The following is a 27,171-nucleotide window of genomic DNA, read 5'->3' as shown; positions in this document are numbered from 1 at the left end:
ATAGTTGTGGTACTGACTAATATCCTTAAAAATCAAATGAAATTTTTTAGAAATGCATTTGGAAATTAAAGACGAATAAAGAAAAAAATCGTATCTTGTGACCAAGTGGGATTTATTCCAGGAATACAAATTGGGTTAAGGATTGAGAAATAAATCAGTATGATTCAGGGCACTAAAAGAATAGAGGATGGAAAAATTATATAACTGCCTCATATAATCGGGAAATACGGCTGATAAAATTTAATATTGATTTGTGGCATTAAAAAAAACAAGCAGTAATAATTTAGAAGTGGAAGATATATGGTTCCATTTATAAAGTCTAAGAACAGGTAAAAATTAATATATGACTAGAAAACTCATAAAATGGCTTACTGTAGTGAGAGCTGGCCATGGAGGATTCTTGACAGGACCTGGGAGATATGAGCACAAAGAAAGAGCTTTGAGTGGTGAATATAGGAATGTGCCACTGTCGAGAGTCATCAAGCCATCATGTAGAAGTTGGGAATAGAGCAGAAGCCACTAAGGGACAAAAAGGGTGTTAGAGAGTAGATCATGGGAATCAAGAGCAGTTGGAAGTAGAAACGTAGTTCTGTGTTGTAGAACACCATATGACAGCTATGCTGCATTTCAAAATAACTAGAGAACACCTTAAAGCTTTCCAGCACATAGAGACAGTTGAGGACGTGGAGATGCTAGTTCCTCTGACCTGACCACCACTGATTGCATACTTGTGCTAAACTGTAAGATCACCCTCAAAAAATACAAATGCTAGTCCAACCAGAAAATTCAAACAACTCATCAGAACAAATTCTCAAAGCCTTAGTATGTCATGATGTCATTAAGTAGTATGCATGTACACACCCTATGTGCACACACACACACAAATACACACATACATACACACATACACACTCACTGATCACCTGTAAGAAAAAAATTAATTGTTGAAATTTAGAAGGATGAAAGTGGCGGCAGCATAATTTCTGTCCCCTCCCAACTTTCTACATTGAATAGAGTTAAAGTAACTAGATAGCACGACTGGATAAACAATACTTACACTACAATTAATAGATAATGCAGAGTAGATGGGTCCAGTCACCAACAGCCACAAGACCTATCCACACCAGGGTAATAGAAAGCAAAAGGCAAACAGGATCCTGGCTCACCAGGGAGTGCTTGGTCTAGGTACTTGCAAAAGTAGTTTCTTTGTAGTGCCTCATTAAGTTATACACTTAATATTTCCTATTTCTCTCATCTATGTTTTAATAAAATCTATATGCATATAAATGCATGTGTATTTGTATCTCTGTATGTATATGTACGTATGTATGTATTAAGCATCTGTCATCTACGTATCTGTCTTTCTGTCTGTAACACTCAAGGACATTTCCTTGAGCAAAGATGTTCAAGGAAAATATCTTTCACATTGAGAAGGGTTCTATAAAGCATCAAGATTGATTTTTATACACCAGGTTAAAAGGCAGAGACTCACCTCTGTACCTATCTGCATCAATAAAATGAAAACAAAATGAAGACAGCTAGAGCTGAAGCTGGGACTTGGATATTAATCTGTGAGCAATGTCAACCATCCTTGCTTCCGATTCTCCACCCTCACATGTACTCCACCGGGACCTGGCTCTCCCTTTGTCCCAGGCAATTAGCACAGTTTACACTTGAGTGATCATTGTTTTGACCCGCCCTAAGTCTCGGCATCCGGACTCTATCACCCACCATCTGTCCACGTGCCAGGAGGACTTCTCAGCATCTCCAGCAAGCACCGGAAGTGGGTCTTGGCCACAGGCCTAACCTGTGACAGGTGGCCAAGGGACAGTCTTCTGTCATTCATGATCTCAAGGACCACAGAGGATCAAACAGCTACAGATTTCGTTGTCTATTTTGCCTTGAAGGTAGAAAAGACAAAGTGGGAAAATGGAGAAGATGAATGAGGCACAAGAATGACGAAAAGACTTCTGAGGGAGCAAAGGAAGGGGAAAGGAAAGAGAAGAGAGGATGGGGGAAAGGAGACCCTGTGTACCAGTATGGATAAGGAAGGCGTCTGCTTGGCCAGGGAAGGAACACTCCTGTGAAGGGTTGGCCACTTCCAGAGAAGCTAAACTTTCGTATAACTAAATAGTTTCAACATTTAATAAAATATACACAATCTTTAAGGAGGCTTGTTTCTCATCCTTATCTAAATATTTATTTGTGGGAAGGGGTTTCCATAGTAACTGGGAAAAAAACATAAATTCTCACCAAATCCACAAAAGACCAGAGTAGTCTCAGGCTATCACTTTGAGAATCTAGCGTCATTCTTGGACAATGGTGACATCTGAATACAAGAAAGCAGCCTTGGACTTGGACCTTGCCCCTCTCTGCTTACAGGCTGGGTACTGGAAAGCTAGTTGGGAATGAGTATGGGGATATTGACCAGGTCAAGGAAAGTAAGCATGTCAAGTCTCTATAATGCTGCAAGGGCCAGAACTATCTCCAAGCCTATGCATCTTATCACCTACAAGAATTTTCTTGGCTATGGTCTTTAACTTGCAGAATCTTCTAAGAGTGGCCAGTGTTGATAGTCAAAGACTTGACACTTTGTGTCTAAACTCATCTTTGGTGAGAAAAACTTGGTAGACAATGTCTTGGAAAACAAAATTTTGTTATTCATGGTGACTAGTTTAATTTGGATAAAAATTGGAGAGCATTCATGGTGGCGTTTAAAATGATGTCCATTTCAGTGATTAGATAATTCAGTGAAGTACTTGCTATGTAGGCATGAGGACCTGAAACAAGACAGCCCTCAGAATCTTTACGGGGGGGTAAAAAAGCCAGACTTGGTATGCAGTTAGAATCGCAGCACTGGGAAGGCTGGGACAGATAGGTATAGCTAAATCCATGGGGGTTGCTGGCTACCCAGTCTACTTTAGTCAGTGAGTTCCAGCCCTGTGAGAGACCCTGCCTCAAAAACCAAGGTAGATGTAGTCCTCAAGAATGACACCTGAGGTGGGCTTCTGTTATTTGCATTCGTGTACACACACATGCACATATGAACACACATGTGAACCTACTACTCCCACCATACACACACGGAAAAGAAATTACTGAATGGGTTAGAGATGTAAGTCAATTGTACAGTTATTCATTTCTTCTTTGGCATTGTGCTTTCCATTGGAAAAGAACACATTACCGTTGGAAATGTGTTCTTCTGTGAATACATCTTTTAAAGAAATTGACTAGCATGAAAGCAGGGGAGTTTGTCTATGTGACTGCTAAATGTGCATTCAGTACCTCACAAGCTCTCAGTACCTACAAAATAAAAAATAACCAATACATTTTGTCTCCCATATATGATCGCATAGCTTTTATTTGGAGCCTTGCCCTGGAAAATCTCTGAAAATAGAACTTATATATGTTCCCTTGGGTAGCTTTGCCTTAGTTTAACTGTGCCCATGTATTCTGTCATTTGTTTGCCTCTGTGGGTGCTTCATGTGGAGACTCACTTTTGTCATGGCTTATGCATGAATCTTCATACATAATGGCCAACAGAATGAAATGGAGAAGAACAGAAACACTCACTGTAGGAAGCGATTATGTGTTGTCTCAAAGTTAGAAAATGGGAACTAGCTAGCATTATTAAGGAAAACTATTCTAAATAAATCATACCCCCCCCTCAATCAAACATGTGCTAACTGTTCTAGTTTTATTTCTGTTACTCTGATAAAACATCCTAATTAAAAGCAATAGGACAAGAAAGAGTTTACAGTCCTGGGCTTTGGTCCATTATTAGGGCAATGTTAAAGCAGGAACTCAAGCAGTTAGATATCATATTCTCAGTCTGAAACAGAAAGAAACAAATACACCCATGCTGCCTGCTTGCTGTTTGCATGGTTAACTTTCTTCTTCTTTCTGCATGCCAGAGACAAGTTCCTGAGAACGTAACCCCTAGCATTCAGAGCGAATCTTCTGATTCAATCAGAGATAATACCCTACAGATATGTCCACAGGTATCCATATCTAGATAATTCCTCATTAAGACACTCTTCCAAAGTGATGTTGGGTTGTGTCCAGTTAACAGTCCAAACTCACTAGCCTACTGAGTAACTTGATCTCCGTGCAACAGTACAAAGTAGGTTTTAGCAGCATTTCTGTTTTCAGACATGGAAACTGTCGAGAGCAGGGACTCTTATCTGTTATGAGCAGGCTATTAATAAAGGGTTAGAATCCCCCTCGGGGAGAGGAGTGACAGGTCCTGCTCTATTCAGGGATCCTATGCTGGATTTGACTGAGACCATCAGCTCTTGGAGAGGGAAGAGAGGGTATGCCAAGAGACAGAGCTTTTGGGGTTCAGTTACTTCTTTAATGATGCATAGCAGACAATATATTAAGGCTATTGCTCCAAAAAGATATTGCCACATTTCCTATGCATTGCCTCTAACAACATGCACAATAAACACAAATAATAAGTTGCTAATTACCAAAGAAATAAGCATAGCAATAAGCACATCATTCATTCATGGATTATGCAACCTGAGTCCTTATATTGATTTTGGGTTACAGGTCCGAGTCCAGGAAGGCCTGGTCAGGCTGCTAGTTGAATTGCTAATTTGACCTCCTAGTGTGCTTGATCAGGAAGAAGCTGGAGGCATTGTTCTCTCGGTTAACTCTTTGATGACCGGGTGCTGAGGAGGCTTTGTCCAGAGGATCACATTGGCCAGTCATGGCTACAAGTATGATGAAGTGTTCCAGACAGGTTCCTCTTTTATGTTGGATTTGGCATTACTCCTGACACACACGGCAGATAACCACTCCTGACTGTTATCGCAGGGCTCTGACCTCATCACAGCTGGTTATCACAGCACAACTTTTACTTCCAGACTTGCCTTTACAAGTACCAGACATGTCTTTACAAGTTTCCTATTACAAAATGGAGTTGGTCCTGTTTAAGAGCCTGCTCCTTACAGACACTAAAGTCCAAGAGAAGTTACACAAATTGTTTGGTCTTACACTTCATGAGTGGCAGAGCCAAGAGTTAAAATCTGTTGGTTTTGCTGTAGACCAGAGACCTCTTAATATTGTATCAAAATAGCAGCAAGTGTAAGATTGGTTTTTGTCTAGTTTGGTGGGCAAATGAACAAGGACATGATAAAACAGGATATGTAAAGTGCTAAGAAAGTGTTCAATAGTGATCACTGCTGCCATTACAAACAATATGACCATAACATCCATGGATTGAATGTTTGCCATATACTAGGATTATATTTTCAAAAAAAAAAAAAAGAAACCAATAAGATGCAAAGTTGGGCTTTCATGTTATTCCAGAGTTTTCTAAGGTCACGGGTCTAAAGCTGGTAAAGTGGTACTTGTCTCTGATCCTGACCTGGACTAATGTTCATCATCATTGTGCACTCTGACACTTCCTAGCCACAGAGTCAGCATTCCTTTTGCCCCTCAGCCCTTACCAACATTCCTTGTGGCTGAGTGCCATGTTGGAAACCAGGCTCTCATTCAGTGCTGTAACACTGTCTCTGTGTTTGTGTGATGGGTGGGTAAGTGCCAAGATGACTTCACACCATGGCAAAAATGGTCCATCTTGAGTTGACTTTGTTTTTTTCCTCTCAAATTGGCCCCAAACACAGAAAAATTGGGGATGAGCTCAAAACAAACCACACATGAGATGACTGAAATTGGAAATGCCATGCAAGAGCACAAACTCTAAGCAGTTAATCATGTTACAGCTACCAACATGTTGCTTCTTTGCCACATCTTGAGATTCAGCTGTTTAACCAGATTTCCCAATGAAGGGAAATATTTCAAAGGGTTTATGTTTCCCACAGCTTGGGTTTTATGACTTCTTTTCACATAGCATGACTGATGATATTCAAGTATGTGAAATTACATTAAGTGCCTACTGTGTGAGGAGATATTACCTGGAGTCCTAGTTCAGGCAAGCAGACATTTGACAACTTACCTTACCTACAGATTGCAAATATGAAAGAAGCATTGTGGGTTAGGTTTGGGGGACTACGTAAGATGGTGTTGACCTTTTCTTTGTGGAATGATGACAGAGTTAGAGACAATGTAGCTTATAGCAATATGGAAGGACACAAGATGAACAAACTGAGCTAGTGGGGATTCCCCATGTCATGAGAGGTTTGTCTTTGGTACCAATAAACATGAAATTCTGGTTAAACAGTTCCTATATAAAATAAAAAGTTTGTATAGAGTGGTTTTCCAGAGGTCCGCAGAACCTGTGATTCTCTGACTGTGATATCTGTAAATCAACAAGGAAGTCTACTTGCCATCTCCCTGCTGAAGTCTGGCCACTGACCAGCCATTAGCAGGCAGCTTAGGTCAGTGCAGTGTTTGCTGCAGTTCTGGATTGTGAGTAGCTTCTTTGGCCCTGGTGTTTCCCTCTTGGAGTTGTCTCAGCACACTCAGGACATGTTTTAAATATTTATTTTTATTAGTTTTAATTAGAGTACACAGCAGTCAGTGTATGTGTATATATTTTGGTGCCTTTAGAGGCCAGAGGAGTTAGAGTCCCTAGAGATGGAGTTACAAGACTTGGTGAGCCTCCTGCTATGGATGCTCAGACCTTAACCTGGATGCTCTGCAGTAGCAGCAGTACATGCTCTAAATAGTTGAGCCTTCTCCCTAGATCCACATACACTGTTTCAAGTCTTGGCCTAAGAATAGATACTTGCCTATGGCAAAAGTAGATGCAGGGATATGGTAGCAACAAGGTCGTGATGAGTCCCTGGGACTTCCCATTCTATATTCTAAATTCTAGGTGGGGGGGGGGCACTCTTTCATTTTTTGCATTTATTTATTTTGGTAGATTTGGGGGTACACACACATGTGGAAATAAGAGGGCAGCTTGCAAAAGTTCCTTCTCTCCTTCTACCATGTGGGTTCCAGTGTTTAGTTAGAACTCAGGACTGGAAACCATCTCCCTCACTTGCAACCTGCGGTTTCATAGAGAAAAGTTCTAAAGTTCTGATCATCATTTTCTTCAGGGAGTCCCTACTGAGTGAAGAACATGTGTGACAGTCACACAGAGCCCACCAAGTGCCACAGGGAGCTCAGACCTCCCAAAATGAGTCCTCCATAAACCAGAGCAGATGATTTAGAAAAAAAATGTCCACCTTTGCTCTCATCCCCTGGCCTTTTGCTTCTTCCTTCCTCTCCTTCTATGTATACTTCTGGTGGATGTCTCTAGGGGGAGGGTGCCAAGTAGGTCTCTCAAAGCCATGAGTTCACATCAGCTAACAGTGCCACTCCTTTTACTTTCAGAACTCATGGATGGACCTTTCCTGTGAAATAAGCTCCACATTGCAAATAACAGGATATGGAGTAAGACAGAACAGTATAGAGATTGCCAACACCTATGGTGGCTCTTCCTTGGCCCCATGTATGTGATAGCATAAAGAATGAATTATTAATGATGTTTTACCATTGGGATAAGGCAAGTGTGTGGGCAATTCTCTCTAAAGACAAAAATACAAAAGACTGTGCCTGAGGCTCAGACTTTTATTAGTGGCAGATGAGCACTGGAACAGAGTGAATGAGATGCAGTCTGATATTTTACACATTGCCTTTCAGCTATCACTTAATAAATTGTAATTCATTAATTTTCAAAGCAGCAGTGGGGGAGAAAATATTACTTTATTTTCTTTCCACTATTTTAAAGATTAGAAAATTTTGGTAGTGAAGATGTGTTTTAGAAGGAACATCTAAATAGAATTGCTCATTCTTTTGAGCACCATTAATTTCAACACAACTTTACCACTCAAACCACCATGTTTTCTTCTTAGTAAAGGGAAAGGTTCTACATACAAGGATCTGTTTAAGACACGGAGACATTTGTTTTGATTGAGATTATCAGAGCCAGTGTGTTTGGAGTCTCTTAAGAACTCAAGTAAATACTCCAGCAGCATTCCATTTATTATTTCCTAAAAGTTCAATTTGTTAGGAGTGCTTACATCATCTTCACAGCCCTAAATGTCATTTGTATATGCTCCCCAAATGTCCTCTCAGGAAGTTCATTCCACATTTCCTAGAACTGAAAACAGAAGAGTGCTTGAGCCCCATAGAGATAGTTGACTTTGAAATGGTTCAGCCTAAGGGCATTAAGTATATCACTGATTCAGTGGCTGATGCAGAGATGTAGAGAACACTAAGAACTCAGGATCAGTGCAGGGATCAGGAAGGAAAGTTCTGTTTATCTAAGACATCCCCATTGTCACTGTTCTCCATTTTTCACATTAGTATCTTGTACCGCAATAAAAACTATCTTCATAAACACTGATTGAATTCTCTTACATCCTTAGATGTAAGATAAGCTTTCTTGGTCCTACCAAAGATGCTACCTCATCCTCTGCAAGATGCAAAGCAAGAAACATAGTAAGTTTTCAACTTATTTGGGAATGTCGGTGGATGGGTTTGTAACATTCCCATTTCCATACCCTAAGATGAATATATATTATTAATTTAACAGGCTGGCAAGCCAAGGATGGGTAAGATTCTGCACAGAGCCTTACCAACCTAAGGCATGAGTGCATTGCTTTTGATAATGCATATTCTACGATGGGTAAGGAAGGCATTCTTGTCAGAACAACCTAAGACAGGCTCAGTCTTGTTTATGAAATAAAAAAAAAAGGGAGGAGATGTGGAGAGACTTTGAAGCTGTTTGGCAGAAAGCTGACGTTAGCCAAGGACAAGGAAATGGGCTTCAGGCAGGAATCTAACATTAGACTAGAACAAAGAAATAATTTCAGGCAGGAATCTAAATACTAGGCTAGAACAAAGAAGTAATTTCAGGCAGGTATATACATTTTAGGCTAAAACAAAGAAGTGGGCTTCAGGCATGAAAATGACTTTGGGCTAGGACAAGGAAGTAGACTCAGATATTTTGGTCATCCTGATAAGATCTTAGAAATAGTGATCACGGGAGTGATCATGGGACTTTGTTTATTGCCTTGCTTGTTCTTTAACTATTTGTGTTTATTGTCTTGCTTGTTCCTTGACGATTTTCATCTATTGTATTTCTAGTTCCTCAACCTAGAACTGACTTTAGTACTTGCATGCAATTAGAATGGTATAAAAGCAGATTGTGAAAAAATAAAATAAAAAAAGATTAATACATACACACACACACATATACACACACACACTTATGGAGTCAGATGTCTTTATTACACTATTCAGTTCTTAAGGAACAGAGATTAGAACTGTGGCAATAACAGACTTCCTAACACCAAACTCCCAGTTAAGTGGCTACAAGAAATTAATTGAATAGGAGTGTACCCCTTCTCCAGGAAGACAATCACCATCTACCTCAGATGTCTAGGAACTGAACTGGGTGTTTGAGAACAGTTTATGCCCCAAAGAAGGGAAGAGACAAGTCACACAGGTTTTTTTTATTCCAAGCTCTCCATCTGTACCTATGCCATGTATATTACACTAATGGGCATCTCTCAATATGGAAAAATACATTTCAAGAAGAGACACTTATTCTCTTAAATATACATCCTTTGTTTAACTTTTGTGAATGAAGCTTGAGAATTATTAGCTTTATTTTCCTGTCTTTGCATTTACTATATGTACTATATCAGAACAATACTCCATTCATTAGTGCTCATGGTATAAAGGATAAGAGATAACCAACAGGGCTGTTTTGTTTGCCTATCTCTCTGCAATTCATTTTCCCCTGATATCTAGAGTAGCCCCACTGAAATCTTAACCTTGATATTTGGAAGTCTTCCTAGATCCATCCCTTCCCATCTTGGGATTGGTGATCAGCCTGCATGCTCTATGTTTCTAAGTAAATGAAGCTGGCCTTTTTATATTCCAAAGAAGTAGTAGGAATTGGGGTGCCCTTCTAACACTATCTTCAAAGTATAGAAGGTCCCATGGTTTAGAATGGGGCCCTGGGAGGTCAGGGGCTCCACACTCATCCACAGGAACTTCAGGACAGACTCCGATCCCAGGACAGACTGTCTACAGTGCCTTTTTCTTTCAAAATCCCCTCAACCTCAGGATATATAAGCCCATGAGAAGACAGTTCATCCTCATTTCCAAGCAAAAAGAAATATTTCTATTATATTAAGAGAAAGAAATTCCAAAAACCAATCTTGAGTTTCTCTGATTTGGCTCCAGCCTGAGTTATAAACTTGCATTTTGATACTGCACTAGATTGTTAGACTTTAGAAATCACAAGGCATACATTTCAAAGGAAGGTTAGGAAGAAACTGCGCATGTCTACATTAGGCCCCAGAAAGGTGGGAATGTTGTGGGCAGTTGTATGAACACAGGTCACCATCAGTCTGTGTTGCCTGTCCACAATGAAGTTACCACAGAACTCTCTGAAGTGCACAGTTAACCTTAAAGTGAGTGGTGAGAAGAGTTCTTAGTAGTTTTGAAAGATTTGTTTTAATTTTACTCGTGTGTATGTATGTGTGTGCATACATGAGTGTGCATGTATGCATGTCTGTGTTTGTGTTCTGGTTAGTTTTTATTCTCAGCTTCACACAAGCGAGCAGTACCTGAGAATAGAAACATCAATTGAGAAAATGCCTCCGTCAGATTACTTGTGGCAAGTCTGTAGGTCATTTTCTTAATTAAGAAATAATGTAGGAGGGCCCAGCCCACTGAGGGAGTTGCACCACTGGGCAAGTTGTCCTGGATGTTATGAACAAGCAGGCTGAGTAAAGTCAGCAGGAGCAAGCCTGTAAGTAACATTCCTTCATTGCTTCTGCTTTTGTTCCTGCCTTTGAATCATTCAATGTAGACTGTGCTTGGGACATGTAAGACAATAAACCTTTTCTTTCCCGAGTTGCTTTTAGTCATGGTGGTTTATTACAGAACTACACAGCAAACTAGAACTCTGTGTATGGGTATGCACATGAGTGACTGCACATGACACCAGGGACCACGAGAGGCCATTGGATTCTCTAGAGCTGTAGTCAAAGAGATTGTGAGCTGCCCTATGCAGATGCAGGGGCACATGAAACTTGGATTCTTTCCAGGATATGTCCTTAACCACTGAGCCATCTGCTCTCCAGCCTCGTTTCCTCATTACCTAACAAGGTAACTATAAGATCATTAACCTCAAGATATTTTTTCCCAAACTGCATTCTGAATAACAGCAATTTCATTGCATGTTGAAAAGAGTCCTGGTCTATCAAGTTAAGCACTAATTTCCTTGCAAGTTTGTTGTGAACATCTCTGAGCCTTGAACACGTTACATATATTATTAGTCTCTAGGATCATGCTATATTGATGGTTTAACTTTTGATTTGCCTTTAGTCAGTTTTCCACGATGACTTGTAGAGTTCTGTGAAGCACACAGAAATGCCTCTTTAAGGGAGTCTCTAACTTTCTTGGAGGTAAAATTAATATTTTCCCTCTGTACCCAGCTGTATCTGTTGCCCACACGAAGCTTTTGATAGGTGGTTCTACTCATCTGAAATCATTGAAACCAATAAGTTGAACTTAATATGTGCCACTGTGACTAGCTGTTCTTCAAAAAGGCAATTTGTTCATCAAATCTTTCATTAATTCCTGAAAATGAGATGTCATGTAACTAGGTTTAAATGGCCATTTCTAGAGCAAGCTGCAGACCCTGTGCTTATGGGCTTGGTGGGTTTGGGAATCTGGATGGTCTGGAATGGTCAGTGGTAGCAGGCAACAGCGCATTGCCAAATTTCAGTTCTAACAACTGCAAAATCATTGGCTGTGCAGTACAAAAGGTTGTTTTTGCTATGCTCTTGAAATAGAAGCTTCCTACGGAATAGGAGTGTGGAGATCTTTCCACTATGGATTTGGGAACATCACTGATATTATGCCCAGTCTGATGCTTATCTTGATATGAAATCTCCATCTTTGTTCTATGGAAGATTTGGAGAGATCAGGATTTTTTTCACTCTTCATCTCAGATAACCAGTCATACAATGACACACAATGACAAGAACCACCAGATGTCTACTCTGATACCCATGTTTCTTTTCCTCCTACTTGTCTCATTGTTAAGCTGAGCAACATGAAACATACATGTCTCTGCCTATTTAGCAGCCAGGTATTGTGTGAACTAGCTCAACTTACCAACTACTTTGTCTTTAAGCAATATTTTAAAGTACTTAGTACTACTTTGAAAAGGCTTTCTTAAGAGATAGCTGTTGAGGTCTGTTTGTCTGTTTCTTGCCTCCTATCAGTCTATCGTGCCCTTGGAGTTACTGATAGAAAAAATTTCATTTAGAAGCCATCTTGAGCTCAAAGGATGTGGCTAAGCTGGACATATTACTTGAAAAGCTGGAGGTCCCTGGACCTGATGTCCACAGCTGTATTCTCAGTCCTGAAGTATTTGGCTCTGGCTTTCATTATATAGAAGGTGAAATAAACTCCCATCTTGTTTAAATTGCTAGGTTTTGTTTTCTGTCATTTGTTTTATTTTATTTGGATTGTCTGTAATTTGAAGCAAGCCCAATTTCTACTGGATAAATCTACCAATGAATCTCTCGATCTTGCCAAGAACTCTATGTATGTGTATTTTGGCACCATTTTCAACACTTTGCTCTCTGCTTTCCAGCTCACAGCTAACATGGATGTGTCCAATACAAAATAGATGGTAACACTGCTTTGTTCCAATTATTCAAAAAACCAATATCCCTGAGCATCCAGGACTCTAGACAACCTGAGTTTTTCCCTACTTCTCTGACTTCCTTTTCTATCACTTCCAACCTGAGTTTCACCATACATTGACCATCATGGACTTTAAGCTCTTCTTGAGTATAAGCACACCCCTCTTGTTTAAGACCCTTGGACTGATGAGTCCATCTGCCTAGAGCATACTTTCTCCCCTTCATCTGTGCCTCTCTGTGACCATTACCGTCTTATGGAGGAAGTTTTCAAACACTCTGTATAAAGCAGTCAACTCCTAGCCCCATCTTGCTATCTACTAACCCTTCCTCTGCTCTCTTTTACAGCATGTTCCCGTTCTTCAGTATTATGCTTCTCTATTTGTATTTGAACCTAAGCAGGGACCTTGAATTACAGGATTGCAACTTTTTCTAATATCAAAAGCAGTGCCTGGCACACAGTATATTTCCAACAAATAAAACATTTGTTCAGTAAGCAAGTAAGCTAATTCACTAATAAGGAAGAATATGGTGAAAACATACCAAAGGTATTTCTAGCACCCAGCAAACTAAGATGACTAGTCACAGGCTGCCCCTCTTCTGAGCTCTGTCATCTTGCTCCTGGCTTCTTGGGGATCTCATAAAGTCCCTCAAGGTCTTCTGTTGGGACATACCTTTCTGGTGGTCTTCCACATCTGTTCACTTTTGCTATTTAAACAAGGTGTCACAGGAAGAACCAGGAGCCAGGAAAGGACCAACCAATGAGGGTGTTTTAATTAAACTGTCATGGTAATCAGGGAAGGTTTGCTCTTGACCTTCAATCCAGTCTTTGTAATGAAGCTTTGTAATGAACTCCATGACTGCTGAGCTGTGTGTTTTTGGAGCAGAGCCACATTTGAATAAGCGGGTGAGACCTGGGAATGCTAAACTTTATCTTTACTGGTTGTAGACTGTGAGATGAGTATAGTCATCGTGGGGGGAGGGTGGGGGTTGCTTTTCTGTTGTGGCTGCCTCAATGAGTTTAAATGTCAAAATCTAAATGAGACATGGAGGCTGGGCATCCCCGAGCTGGCTGCCCATGTTTCTGAAGCTGCAGCTTCCAGTTGGCTTCTCCTCTTGTCTTTCTCCCCCTACACTCTTCTTCTCTGTGGGCGAGTTACTTGTAGACAGGTTTTTAAAAATGGTGTGCCAGCCAGCTTTCTTTTGTTGGATTTTCTAACAAGAAAATATTATTGAATTCTCTTAGACAATGACTGCTCTGTGAAGTTGCAACACAGAGTGAGTTGATAACACTAACAGAACGAGTGCATAAGCATAATGCTCAGACTGATCAGAGGAAACATCGTCTCTTTAGGACACACAAGACTCTTATTTAGAATACTCAAGCTTGGATATGAGAAGAAGTTGAACTAAGTGAGAAAAAAATCATCCATTATGTATATTCACACAGTGAAGGTTCTAGAGAAATCATACCCAAAGAAGTCTGGGGCTGAAGAGATGGCTCAGACAATGAAGGGCTTGCCGGGCAAGCATGGGGCCTTGAGTTTAGTTCCCAGAACACTTGTTAAGAACTCATGTGTGGTGGTGAATAAGAAGAAGAATAAGAGGAGGAGGAGGAGAAGGGAGGAAGAAGAGGAAGAAATAAGATAGGAGAAAAAGCAGCTATGAAGATCTTTTATCCAGCAGCTGCTATGCCAGATCACTGGCACCATCATGCCTTCTTCTTGCTCTTCATGACATGAAGATTATTGACTCCATAAGATTCCAACCCAAGCCTTTGTCCACCAGATCACCTTAAAATACCCAACAGCCTTAAACTACACCTCACCCCCTAGATTCCATTTTCTTGCCAAGAACTTTGCCTGCTTTCCTGGAAAACACTCTGGCATCAGGGATCCCAGGCCATCCTGATACTAGGGACACCAGAGGCCATGTAGGAATCCAAAACCCCAGAGGCCATGTAGGCAACAAAAACCCCAGGGAGATGATCTTCTAGACCTGAAGATTCACTGGTCACCAGAACCCCAGGTCATTCAGGCCAGAAGACAGAGAGGAAACAGAAACCAAGGAAAAAAAAAAACAGCCATCCAACAAAGATAAACTAAGACATCAGCATCTAAACCTTTAATAACCGCAAAACCCAGATGGCTAAATGCCAGCATAAGAACACAATCAATGTGATCCAGGGAAATATAGCCTCACTAGAGTAGAGTTAACCAACCACAGCCATCCCTGAATATTCTAACACAGTTGAAACACAAGAAAATAACCTTAAATCCAATCTCATGAAGATAGTAGAGGCCTTTAAAGAGGAAAAGAATAAATCTCTTAAGGAAATCCAGGAAAATGCAATAAAACAGGTAAAGGAAATGAATAAAACTGTTCAAGACCTGAAAAGGCAAATAGCAGCCATGAAGTAAATACAAACTGGGGCAATCCTGGAGATGAAAAACCAAGGTAAAAAGATAGAAACTACAGACACAAGGATCACCAACAGTATACAAGAAATGGAAGTAAGAATCTCAGGCATAAAAGATACAACAGAAGACATTGATACACTGATTAAAGAAAATGTTAAATCTAAAACGTTTCTGACAAAAAAAAATCCATGAAATTTGGGACACTATGAAAGGACCAGGGGCTGGTGAGATGGCTCAGTGGTTAAGAGCACTGACTGCTCTTCCAGAGGTCATGAGTTCAAATCCCAGCAACCACATGGTGGCTCACAACCATCTGTAATGATATCTGATACCCTCTTGTGGGGTGTCTGAAGACAGCTACAGTGTACTTACATATAATAAATAAATAAAAATTTAAAAAAAAAAAAGCTCTTTAAAAAAAAAAAAAAAGAAAGGACCAAACCCAAGAAGAAAATAACAAAAGTAGAAGGAAGAAAAGATTCCCAGGTTATAAACCCAGAAAATATTTTCAGCAAAATCATAGAAGAAAATTTTTCTAACTTAAAGAGATACCACTAAATATAAAAGAATCTTACAAAACACAAAATAGATCAGACAAAAATGAAAATCCTTCCACCACATAATAATCAAAGCATTAGATGTACAGAACAAAGTGATAATATTAAAAGCTGCAAGGGAAAAACTCAGAACGAAGTAGAATTACACCTGACTTCTTAACAGAGACTCTAAAAGCCAGAAGGGTCTGAGCAGATGTCTTGCAGTCACTAAGAAACCACAGATGCAAGCCCAGACTACTAACCCAGCAAAACTTTCAATCACCATACATAAAGAAAACAAGATATTCCATGACAAAAGGAAATGTAAATAATATCTTTCCATAAATATAGCCCTATAGAAGACACTAGAAGGAAACTTCCATCGCAAGGAAGTTAACTATACCCAAGAAAACACATGAAATAAATAATATCACACTAGCAAAACCAAAAGAAGGGACACACACACTATCATCACCACCATCAATTGGTCTTCAATATCTCTAAATACCAATTGATTCAATTCCCCAATCAAAAAACACAGACTACGAAAATAAGATCCATTATTCTGCTGCATACAATAAAAACAGCTCAACATCAAAGATAAACATTACTTCAGAATAAAGATTTCAAAGCAATTGGAAGAAGCAAGCTGAAGCAACCATTATAATATCTAATAAAATAAACTCCCAACCAAAATTAATCAAAAGAGATGAAAAAGGACACTTCATGTTAATCAAAGAAAAAAATCCACCAAGATGATGTCTCAATTCTAAATAGCTGTGTTCCAAATCCAAGGAAACCAACACTTGTAAAAGAAACTACTAAAGTATAAATCACACATTGAACCCAACACATTAATAGTGGACCTAAAACACATCTACAGAATATTTCACCCAAACACAAAAGAATATATCTTCTCAGTACCTCATGGTACTTTCTCCAAAATTGACCATATACTTGGTCACAAAGTAAGTCTCAATAGATACAAAAAAAATGAAATAACTCCCTGTGTCTTATTACACAACCATGAATTAAAGCTGGACTTCAACAACATAAAGCCTACAAACTCATGGAAACTGAACAACTCTCTATTCAGTGACCAGTGGATCAAGGAAGAAATAAAGAGACTTTAAGACTTTCTAGAATTCTATGAAAATGAAGGTACAACATGCCCAAACTTATAGGACACAATGAAAGCAGTGTTAAGAAAGTTTATAGCACTAAGATCCTTCATAAGAAAAATTATTGAGATCTCATGCTAGTGACTTAACAACACCACTGAAAGTTCTAGAATAAACAGAACTAAACACAACCAAGAGGATTAGATGGCAGGAAATAATTAATCTCATGATTGAAACCAATAAAGTAGAAACAAAGAGAACAATATAATAAATCAATGATATAGAGTTGGTTCTTTGAGAAAATCAACAAAAAAGATAAACTAACTAAAAAACAGATAGAAAATATCAAAATTAACAAAGTCAGAAATGAAAGGGGAGTATAACAACAGATACTAAGGAAATCCAAAGACTCATTTGGTCTTACTTCAACACCACAAATTTGGAACCCCTAAGGAAATAGAAACACATGTTAAAAGTCTCCCAATCAATGGAAAACAAAGAAAAAAAGCAAAAATCCCTCAGTGCTGGAAGATTTTAGTGAAGAATTCTACCAGACCTTCACAAAAGAGCTAATAACAATATTCCTTAAATTATTCCACAAAACAAAACCAGGAGAAACACTGCCAAATTCATTTTATGAGGCCAAGGTCATTCTGATACCTAAACTACACAAATATTCAACCAAGAAAGAGAATTTCTGACCAATGTTAGTATAAATTTATGTTTTCCTCTTAACCAGTCTAGCTCTCAAATAATTAAGATAGAACCATTACATTTATTTAAACTTTAAGGCATAACAACTGAGAAGTATTAGTTTCTTTGAATCCTATAAAATAATCTGGCTGCCTCCCATCCAAAATCCCTGAGATACTTTCATTTTAGTACTGATCTGTCTTTCTCTGCTTCAGGTGTTTTCTCATGGTGTCTCCTGGACCATTCTGCTAATGGCAGAATTCCCATTTCCTCTTTCTTTCTCTGAATGGAAAGTCCAGCTCTATTCTTTCCTCTACTCAGTCATTGGCTGATCAGCTTTCTTGCTGATCAATAAGGGAATAACTGGGGAGCAACATTTACAAAACATTGAGACAGGAGACTCTCAGGCTAAGCATTGCATATCTGTATGGAGGTATTTGAATAATGCAAAGATAATTTTTACACAGTGCACAATAACATTATGCTTACAGACCAACCTTCCTTCTGAACATTGATGCAAAAATACTCAATAAAATACTCACAAACCCCATCCAAGAAGACATCAAAAACATCATCAAACATGATCAAGAAGGCTTCATCCCAGAGATGCAGAGTTAATTTTACATAAGAAAGTCTATCAATGCAATCCACCACATAAACTGAAAGAAAAACAAAACAAACCACATGTTGATTTCATTAAATGCTGAAAAAGGATTTGACAAAATTCAACGCCCTTTCATGATGAAAGTATTGGGATGATCCTTGGAAACACCAGAGGTATAAGACACAATAAAGGCAACATACAACAAACCAATAGCCAACATCAAATTAAGTGGAAAGAAACTTAAAGCAATTCCACTATAACCAGGGACAACACAAGGCTGTCTACTCTCTCCATATCAATTCAGCATAGTACTTGACATTTTGGCTGAAGCAATAAGAGAAAGGAAATCAAGAGGATACAAATTGGAAAGAAAGAAATTAAAATATTGGTATTCACAGATTATATGGTACTATAAGTAAGTGACCCAAAAATTCTAACAGGGAACTCCTACAGCAAACTGGATGGATACAAAATTAACTCAAAGAAAAAAATCAGTAGACCTCCTGTATACAAAAAATAGACAGGCTGAGAAAGAAATTAGGGAAACAATATCATTCACAACAGCCACAAATATTGTAACATATCTTGGTGTAACTCTAACCAAGCAAGTGAAACATCTGTATGGCAAAAATTCAAAATTTTTAAAGAAAGATATTTAAGAAGATATCAGAAGATGGAAAGACTTCCCATGCTTATGGATTGGTAGGATTAACATAGTGAAAGCAGCCATGCTATAAAAAACAATCTACAGATTCAATGCAATTTCCATTAAAATTCCAATACAGCATTTTACAGACCTTGAAAGAGCAATTTTTAACTTGATATGGAAAAAAAAACAAACCCAAAAATCCAGGATAGCCAAAACAATCCTCCAAAATAAAAGAACTCCTGGAAGTATCACCATCCCTTATTTCAAGCTGTAATACAGAAAAATAGTGATTAAAAACTGCATGGTATTGGTATAAAACAGACAGGTTGATCAATGGAATAAAATCAAAGACCCAGAAATAAATTCACACACCTACAGACACCTGCTTTTTGACAAAGAAGCCAAAACCATACAGTGGAAAAAGAAAGCATCTTCAGTGAATGGTGCTGGTCTAACTGGATGTCAGTATGTAGAAAAGTGCAAATTGATCCACATCGATCACCCAGCACAAAACTTAAGTCCAAGTAGATCAAAGGCCTCAACTCAAAACCAGATACATTAAATCTGATAGAAGAGGAAAGTAGGAAATAGCCTTGAATGTTTTGGCACAGGAGATATTTCTGAACAGAACATCAACAGCTCAGATACCAAGATCTACACTTAATAAATGGGACCTCAAGAAGCTGAAACGTTTCTGTAAGACGAAGGACACTGTCAAAAGAATGAACATCAGCCTACAGAATGGGAAAGGATCCTCAGCAACTCCCCATCTGACAGAGGACTGAAATCCAAAATATATAAATATCTCAAGAAACTGAACATTAACAAACCAAATAACCTAATTAAAAACAGGGTGCATATCTAAACAGAATTTTCAACAGAGCAATCTCTAATGGCCAAGAAGCACTTAAAGAAAAGTTCAACATCCTTAGTCATCAGGGAAACGTAAATCAAAACAACTCTGAGATTACATCTTACACCTGTCAGAATGGTTAAGATAAAAAACTCATGTTGGTGAGGATGTGGGGCAAGGAGAACACTCTTCCATTTCTAGTGGGAATGCAATCTTGTACAACCACTTTGGAAATCCCTTTGACAGTTTCTCAGTAAATTGGGACTAGATCTTTCTCACAACCTGCCTATACTCCTTCTGGGTACATACCTAAAAGGTGTTCCACCTTACCACAGGACAGCTGCCCTACTATGTTCATAGTAGCTTTATTCATAATAGTCAGAAACCGGGAATCATCTAGATGTCCCTCAAGCAGAGAATGGATAACAAAAATGTGGTACATTTACATGATGGAGTATTACTCAGCCATTAAAAACAATGACATCATGAAAATTGCAGACAAATAGATGGAACTAGAAAAGATCATCCTGAGTGAGGTAACCCAGACTCAGAAAGATAAACATGGTATGTGCTCACTTATAAGTGGATATTAGTCATAAATTTCAGGGTAACGATGCTATAAACCACAGACCCAAAGAGCCTAAGTAGCAGGGAGTCTCGAGGGGAAACAAGAAGGGGAAGTATATTGGACATAAGGTGAGTAGGTGGAGGGTGAGCACTGAGAGAGGGAGGGGAGGACATGGGAACAGGAAGGATGATCTGGGTGGAGGACAGAGGGGGAAATACTGGGAGAGACAACTGGATCGGGGTGGGGCACATCTCTGGGATGAGCTAGGAACCTAGAACAACAGAAACTTCCAGGAATCTCTGAGGGTAACCTTAGCTAATACTGCTAGGAATGGCAAATATGAAGCCTGAACTGAACATCTTCTGTAACCAGGCAAATCTTCCAACAGAGAGATTGGAACACTCACCTAGCCACAAAACCTTAAACCCACATTTTGTCTTGCCTACAAGATGTGCAGGAGTAAAAGATGAAGCAGAATTTGAGGGAAGAGCCAACCAATGTCTGGTCCAGCTTGAGATCCATGCTATGAGAGGGAGTCCATGCCTAACATTATTAATGATATATATATGTTATACTTGCAGACAAGAGTCTAGCATAACTGTTCTCAAAGAGGGTTCACCCAACAACTGATATGGAGACTGACAGCCAAACATTAAGTAGAGCTTGTAGGATCCTGTGACAGAGCATGACGAAGGGTTGAAGGAGTCAATGGAGTCAAGGACACCAGAAGAAAACCTACAGAGTCAACCAACCTGGGCCCCAAGGGGCTCATAGAGACTAAACTGCCTACCAGAGAAGATGCATGGGATAGACCTAGGCTCTACACATATGTAACAATTCATGTGGGACTCCTAAAGCAGGAACAGGGCTTATCTTAGACTCTGTTGCCTGTCTTTAGATTTATTTCCCCTGACTTGGCTGCCTTGTCTAACCTCAATAGAAGAAGATGCACTTAGCTGTACTGCAACCTGATATGCCAAGGTTGGTTGATATCCATGGGAGGCCTCTCTTTTTCTAAGAAGAGGAAGAGAAATGGCTAGGAGCCAGGGAGGTGAGAGAGAGGGACTTGGCCAAGAGAGGGGAAGCTGCATCTGGGATGTAAAGTAAATAAATTATTCAATGAGTAAGATTTAGTATGGGGCATTACCTTTGATATAAGCACAGTGCAATATCAAAATGTGACCAGCAGATATTGATGAAACCCACATCCATGCGAGAAGCTGTCAATGAAGAATTATCTTCCTCCTTTAAAGAGTTTCAACCATGGATGTAGCTTAGTTCTCACTTTGCATAAGCATGTAAGTGGCAGGTCTCAAACAACAAGACTGTTGCTCTACGAAGGGAGAGTTGAGAGAAACGGCTTTTGTAAGAGGGCTTCTTAACTGAACAATGGTCTTGCTTCTCAGGGTAACTAGAGCATAAGTTAAATTACTCATATTGCCACCAAAAATGTCAAGAACAAAGCCCACAGGAAGGATGGGGATAAGAAACGTGGAACTACAGAAGATCATCCTGAGTGAGGTATCCAGACCCTAAAGGACATAAATGCTATGTACTCACTTATAGATGGTTATTAGCCATAGAGTATGGGATACCCAGGCTACAATCCACAGGCTCAAAAAAGCTAAAGTAACAGAGAGCCCAAAGGAAGATGCTTGAATCTCATACAGAAGATGAAATAAAATAGTCAGCTGAGGTGGATAAAAATAATTCTGTTTCAATTAAAACCTTTTTTAAAAATTAAAAACATAAAAGAATTCATTGGTACATTAACAGCCTACCTGTGTAGTTTGATGAAATGGTTCACTCTAAAATGTTCATGACTGGTGCCCTCTTTGGAATGTAAAATTTTATTTTTATTATTTTTAAATATGTGTAAGTGTGAACATGTGAGTATATGCACATAAGTCCAGGTACTCTGAGAAGGCAGAGGCATCCGATACCCTGAAGTTAGAGTTGTAGGATGTGGTGAACCACTTGACATGGGGGCTGGGAATCAACCCAAGGACCTCTTCAGGAAGAGTTTGCATGATTGTAACCACTGAGACATGGCTCCAGACCAGTTCTTCCAGACAGATTTTAAATGTTTTATAATGCCAATCCTCACTCAAATGCCTGTAGCACCTTAATGACAGTCACCTTTGAAAGGCATGGTGGAAGGCAAGTGCAGGCAGGCACTTTTCATTGGCTTTTTGAGAACAGAGCCTGTGAACAACTGTCTACATTTGTTTTGTGGCAAAGGATGTCTAGATTCTATCATGACCAGAGAAGTCTTGACAGAGTCCATGGCCTCTAGTTAAAAGAATTAGGATAATCAAGCCAAGTCTCTGTCACCTTAAAAGTCAAAAGGATAAGCCTCAGACTCATAACTTTAAGCAAGTTTATTTCTGGATTTGTCCTGGGTCCCTTTCCTCCACATTACAGCTGCATCTACTATTAAAAATCTTAAAAGCAGCTTTAATGTTTAACTACACCATAGTTAAAAGCAGATTTGCTTGATTTCAGGCCTCATTTTATGGTCCAGATCATGACCATATTTTAATGAATACATGTTTTTCAATCACTGGGTGGAAAGTTTTGGACATATTACTCACATCAAGATAGCTGATAGCATTGTAGAAATATTCATTACACATGTGATTTGTGTATTTCTGTCCATAACCAAGAGAAATGTGTTGAAATATTTAGCCATAATTGCTATGTTTCTTATTTCTTTTTAAAATTTTACTAGATTTTCCGTTATAAGTTTTGCAACACTGTTATTGGGTGTATATGCATTTAGGGTTGTTGTGATTTGTTGATCACAAAAAGGATGTGCTTGATTTATTCCTTATCATTAAATGTATTCTCAAGTTTGAATTCCTTCTTTTGAAGTCTTCCTTGTTATATTAGTTAATATAGCCACTGTAAACAGCTTATAGTGTTTGCATTTTTCTTTTTCTTTATACATGTATTTTGTTTTACTTTGTTTCTTTGTTTATTGCATGTGTGTGTGCCTTTGTGTGTGTCTGTGTGTGTGGATGTGGTATGTGTGTGTGTGTTGTGCAGGCATGTATATTCTATGACACATGTGTGGAAGTCAGGACAGTCATGGAGCCTGTTCTTTGCACTCCCCTTTGCTTGGTTATAAGGATCCAGTTTAATTCTCAGGACTGTGTGTCGTAAATTTTACTTTCTTGGTCTTCTCAATGTCCTGCCAGGCCTAAATTTGTTTCTGATAGAATGTCGTTAACTTAGTCACACTTTTCCCCCCTCATCCAACAATCTATGTTTTTCAGTTCTAGTGTTTACATTTAACATATTTAGTATTTGGGTGAAGTTACTGTGTTTCTACTTTTCTGTATCCTCTGCCTATTTTTCTATTTTCTTTAGTTTCTTTGACATTCTTTTGGTAATCTGAATGTCTTTGTGACTTATTTCTTCTAAATATTAAAGAATTACTTCTGATTCCTGTTTTAATTTTAAAATGGGTATTCCAGAATTCTCAACAAATATCTCTCTTCTACTATCAAACAACATACTCAAGTTTTCCAAGACAGCGTTTCCACTTCGAGCCCCTCCCCCATCATTTTGCGCCACTATCGTCATATGTTATATTTCTTTTTTCTTCCCTGTTTTTACTAATTATTAATTGATCTTTTATTTATTTACATTTCAAATGTTGTCTCCCTCAACCATCTCCCCTCCACAACCCCTCATCCCATTCCCCTTTCCTTTTGACTCTAAGAAGATGCTCCCCCACCTATTCACTCACTCCTGCCTCACCCCTCTAGCATCCCCCTACCCTGGGACAACAAGCCTCCACAGGACCAAGAACCTCCCCTCCCATTGATGCCAGATAAGGTCATCCTCTGCTACATATGTAGCTGGAGCCACAGACCCACTCATGTATACTCTTTGCTTGGTGGTTTAGTCCCTAGGCACTCTGGAGGGTTCCGGTTAGATGATATTGTTGTTCTTCTTTTGGGGTCTGCAATCCCCTTCAGCTCCTTCAGTCCTTCCTCTAATTCTTCCATTGGGGTCCCCCAGCTTAGTTGAATTGTTGGCTATGTGTATCTGCCTCTTTGTTAGTCAAGTGCTGGCAGAGTCTCTCAAAGGACAGCTACACCAGGCTCTGGCCAGGAAGCACTTCTTGGTATCAGCAATTGTGTCTGGGTTTGCTGTCTGCAGATGGGATGGATACCAAGGTGGGGCCATCTCTGGATGGCCTTTCCTTCATTCTCTGCTCTATTATTTGTCCCTGCATTTTCTTTAGATGGAAACAATTCTGTGTTAAAATTTTTGAGATGGTGAGTGGCCCCATCCCTCAACTGGGGGCCATGCCTATCTACTGGAAGTGGACTCTTCAGCCTTTATCTGCCCTCTATTGGGTATTTAGGCTACTGTCATCTCCGTTGGGTTCTGGGAAGCTCTTGTATCTGGGGCTTTTTAGTAGTCTCCCTGTTTCCCACAACCCAACTGCTATATATTTCTATACATTCTCTGGACCCTCTTGACTTCTCTCCTGTCTCTTTCCATACCTGGTCCCAACCCTTTATTTCCCTCCCCCTCCTTTCTCGCTATCAGGTCCCTTCCTCCCTCTGCCTCCCACGATTATTTTGTTTCCCCTTTTAAGTGGGCTTGAAGCATCCACACTTTGGCCTTCCTTCTTGTTAGGCTTCAAATGGTCTGTGAGTTGTATTGTGGGTATTCTGAGGTTTGGGGCTAATATCTACTTATCAGTGAGTGCATACCATGTGTGTCCTTTTGGGTTTGAGTTATGTCACTCAGGATGATATTTTCTAGTCCCATCAATTTTCCTACAAAATTCAGAAGTCATTGTTTTTACTAGCTCAGTAGCACTCTATTGTGTAAATGTGCCACATTTTCTGTATCCATTCCTCTGTTGAGGGACGTCTGGGTTGTTTTTATCTTCTGACCATTATAAATAAGGATGCTAATGAGCATGTGTCATTGTTATACTTTGGACCATCTTTTGGGTATATGTCCAGTACTGGTAGAGCTGGATCTTCAGGTAGAATTATTTCCCAATTTTCTGAGGAACTGTCAGATTGATTTTCAAAGTGATTGTACCAGCTTGCAATCCCACTAGCAATGATGGAGTGTTTCTCTTTCTCCACATCCTCACCAGCATCTACTGTAACCTGAGTTTTTGACCTTAGCCACTCTGATTAGTGTGAAGTGGAATCTCAGGGTTGTTTTGATTTGCATTTCCCTGATGACTAAGGATGTTGAACATTTCTTTAGGTGCTTCTCAGCCATTAGTGATTTCTCAGTTGAGAATTCTTTGTTTAGCTCTGTACTCCATTTTTAATAGGATTATTTGGTTCTCTGGAGTCTAACTTCTTCAATTCTTTGTATATTTTGAATATTAGCCCTCTATCAGATGTAAGGCTGGTAAAGATCTTGTCACAATTTGTAGGTTGCTGTTTTGTCCTATTGACAGTGTCCTTTGCCTTACAGAAGCTTTTCCATTTTATGAGGTACCGTTTTTCAATTGTTGATCTTAGAGCCTGAGCCATTGGTGTTCTGTTCAGGAAAATTTCCCCTGTACCTATGTGTTCAAGGCTCTTTCTCAATTTCTCTTCTATTAGATTCAGCATATCTGGTTTTATGTGGAGGTCCTTAATCCACTTGGACTTGAGCTTTGTACAGGAGATAAAAATGGATCAATATACATTCTTCTACATCCACACCCCAAGTTGAACCAGCACCACTTGTTGAAAATACTTTCTTTTTCCCACTGAATGATTTTGGCTTCTTTGTCCAAGTGTCCATAGGTATGTGGGTTTATTTCTGGGTCTTCAGTTCTATTCCATTGATCTACCTGTCTGTCTCTGTACCAATACCACGGTTTTTTTGGTTTTTTTTTTTTATCACTGTTGCTCTGTAGTACAGCTTGAGTTCAGGGATGGTGATTCCCCCCAGAAGTTCTTTTATTGTTGAGATCTGTTTTCACTATCCTGGGTTATTTTTGTTATTCCAGATAAAGTTGAGAGTTGCTCTTCCTATTTGAGTTGGAATTTTGATGGGGATTGCATTTAATCTATAGACTGCTTTTGATAAGATGGCCATTTTTACTACGTCAATCCTGCTGACCCATGAGCATGGGAGATCTTTCTGTCTTCTGAAGTCTACTTTGATTTGTCTCTTCAGAGACTTGAAGTTCTTCTTGTACAGATCTTTTACTTGCTTGGTTAGAGTTACACCAACATATTTTCTAATATTTGTGACTATTGTGAAAGGTGTTGTTTTGCTAATTTCTTTCTCCGCACGTTTGTACTTCGTGTAGAGGAAGGCTACTGATTTGTTTGAGTTAATTTTATATCCAGACACTTTGCTGAAGTTGCTTATCAGTTGTAGGAGTTTTCAGGTAGAATTTTTAATGTCACTTATGTGTGCTATCATATCATCCTTGAACACTAATACCTTGACTTCTTCCTTTACAATTTGTTTCCCTTTGACCTCCTTTTGTTGTCTAATAGCTCTAGCTAGAACTTCGAGTACTGTATTGAACAAATAGGGAGAGAATGGGCAGTCTTGTCCCTGATTTTATGGGACTACTTCAGGTTTCTCTCCACTCAATTTGATGTTGGCTATTGATTTGCTGTATATTGCTTTTATTGTGTTTAGGTATGTACCTTGAATTCCTGGTGTTTCCAAAACTTTTAACATGAAGAGATGTTGTATTTTGCCAAAGACTTTCTCAGCATCTAATGAGATGATAATTTGATTTTGTGTGTGTGTATGTGTGTGTGCTTATATAGTGGATTACATTGATGGATTTCCAAATATTGAACTATTCCTGCATCTCTGGGACGAAGCCTATTCAATCATGGTGAATGATCGTTTTGATGTGTTCTTGGATTTGATTTGCAAGAATTTTATTTAGTATTTTTGGATCAATATTCATAAGGGAAATTGGTCTGTAGTTCCCTTTCTTTATTGGATGTTGCATGTAGTTTGGGTATCAGCATAACTGTGGCTTCATAGAACAACTGAAGTAGTGTTGTTTCTGTTTCCATTTTGTGGAATAATTTGAAAAATACTGGTATTAGATTTTCTTTGAAGGTCTGATAGAATTCATAGAATTCT

This window comes from Grammomys surdaster, unplaced genomic scaffold (genome assembly GCF_004785775.1).
Source record: "Grammomys surdaster isolate TR1022 unplaced genomic scaffold, NIH_TR_1.0 126013, whole genome shotgun sequence".
NCBI classification, from domain to species: domain Eukaryota; kingdom Metazoa; phylum Chordata; class Mammalia; order Rodentia; family Muridae; genus Grammomys; species Grammomys surdaster.
Note: the sequence above shows the minus strand (reverse complement) of the source record.